We start from the raw sequence: 2,433 nt of genomic DNA on the forward strand, positions 1-2,433 counted from the left end.
TGTCAAGTGCTCCTCCTATAGACCCACCCTGATTCATTTAGTCAGTCCCAGTTTCCTAATTATCTCCCAGTGTCATATCTGTCATCTGTACACATCACAAGACTCACCTATGTTATAGCTTTTTTCCTCCTAAATTTGAAAATTTTTGTTGTAGGGAAAGAAGATCAGGAAAGATAACCTCTCCTCCACAGATAGTCCAAACACTTAGACAACTAATCAAAATAACTAGTAGTAGAGAAACAGCCTGGGTCTATTTCTCTACTGATAGTTATTTTGACTTGTTAATGTAGCTCTCCCACCTCCTTGTACCCCACAATATGGCTGCTACAACATGCAGACTGACTTTTGGGCCTCTGAGACACGAAGGAAAAGGGAAGGTCTGAGAGCTGATAAAAAGAAAACGCTTGCCCTTTATCTTGGTCCAAGCACAAGATCTCTTTAGGGAAGAGTGAGCTCTTCTGCCACCTTGTGACATAGAATGAGCATAGCAAGCCCTCAGATCATTTCCTACCTCTGCTCCAAGGTGGCAGCATTGTAACTAGGAACTAATCCACAGAAGACTTGAAATAAAGCGACAGAGTGGAAGTGTCTGATACTATAAGGGAGCAGGGAATCATGTAACCTTGTTAAAGAAATAGTTACCAAAAACCACGTACCCTACCCACCTGTCCTAGGAGAATCAGGTACCTGTAGCAGGGAAAAAAGGAATGAAATAGTGCTGCTCTGGACCAATAAAGACTTGAGGCACTTATATGTTCCTTCTCAGTTGGCCTCACTTCTCTACTCCCACGTAACATACCTGGAAAAGACTATGTACATGTCTTAACCTCCAACTCCCTCTCAGCCCTTTCCTACTTCCACCACTGCTGAAACTGCTGTTATAGGACTGTTACATGCAGTGGACACTGTTCTCATTATACACACCTCTCAGCATTTGACCAACTGATCAAATTCCTTCCGTCCTTGAAATACTCTCCTTTCTTGGCTTCTATGACATCCACTCTCTTGGTTTTCTTAGCTTAGACTCCTCAAGAGACATCTTCCCCAACCACCTTACTTAAAGTGGCATCCGCCAGTCATCCTTTATGCCATCATTCTGTTTGTTGCTGCACAACAACTACCACAATCTCTAATTACCTTGTATATGTATTTGTATATTGTTTATTATTAGCCCTTTGCACTCCTTTATTTGTCACCAGGTTTCTTGTCTGTTTCCCATCTTTTCATGTGAACCTAGACTTGGTCTTGCTCACTGCTTGAATAGTGTCTGGCACACAGTAGGCCCGCAATAAATACTTGCTAAATGAAAGGCACTGTGGCTGAATGTTCGGCACTTCCTCTCTTCCTTCCACATTTCAGGCAACACGTTGACCTTCCGTGATATCTCTTTCCTTTTTGTTTTCCCACTAAGATTTCCCTTGATGCTCAACTTAGCCAGATTTCAATCTGAATTAAAATGTCAGGCAACAGGGTAATCATGATTTGATTCAGATCTCATGAACTCCATCATGGAATGTCCCTTGAATCAAGCTCCTTAGTCATCATTTTCAAGCAGAGTGGCAGCCTCTAAAAACTTCTTCCTCAAGACCAAACCTAGGCTGGCTCCAGTGGAGCACATCTGCAGTGTGCAGAAAGACTACAGAGGCTCTGGACTTAGGCAGAGGATCTAGACATAGGCAGATGATCTTAGTAGACCTTCATTTCTGCTTTATGATCCAGTTAGCCATGCTATCGCAAAGTCTACAGAGTACTACTAAAATATATGATTTTTGAAAAATCTTCACCAACAGTTATCCGTCTAGGAGAACCTTCCCAAACTACAGGCAGTGTCGCTCACCTAGGGTACTTAGCTCTTCTTCACAACCTCTGAGCCCAATAGTCATGGGAAGGTGGTCCACCTATACTTACTTCACTATTCAGGAGTGTAAAAATGTACAAAACCAGATAGGTGTGTCTGTGCTGATGTAAGTCTATGTGTGTTACTGTAAACGAATTCTAGAGACCATTTGGGTCAGGATTTTAGAGGAAAACATTGAGATGCATAGAAACCAAGCAATTTTCTCAAGATGACATAGTTAATAACAGCCTGTATTAGAATCCAGTTCCATTAATTCCTAGTGCAGTGCTTTCTCCAGTGTAACTCACTGACTCATTCAGTCCCAGCTTCCTGCTCTGCTCTCAAAATCACTTTCCTTAATAGAAATCTCTTTGTGTTAGTGTGTAAATCTACGTGCCTGCGTCAGTGAGCGTGCTTGTGAATGTCTACGTGCCTACCTGTAAGTATTTACAAAGCATATCACTGGGCGTTTATGCCCTTTCTCCTAGGGAAAGCTCTAGGTAATTACAGTTTCTTGTGTTGGCACCAGCAATGGTCAGGAAAGACCTTCTGAGTCAATCGTTAACAAGCAAACTTGGTCCTCTATCCAGTCAGCT

The 2,433-nt window shown here is 42.3% G+C and overlaps 1 protein-coding gene across 1 annotated transcript in view; it reads right to left on the bottom strand.

Moving 5' to 3' along the window:
• ACACA (acetyl-CoA carboxylase alpha) overlaps positions 1 to 2,433 on the bottom strand; it is a 266,878-nt gene that overhangs the window by 235,514 nt on the left and 28,931 nt on the right. The window lies entirely within an intron of this gene.

Source organism: Desmodus rotundus, chromosome 9, assembly GCF_022682495.2.
Source record: "Desmodus rotundus isolate HL8 chromosome 9, HLdesRot8A.1, whole genome shotgun sequence".
NCBI classification, from domain to species: domain Eukaryota; kingdom Metazoa; phylum Chordata; class Mammalia; order Chiroptera; family Phyllostomidae; genus Desmodus; species Desmodus rotundus.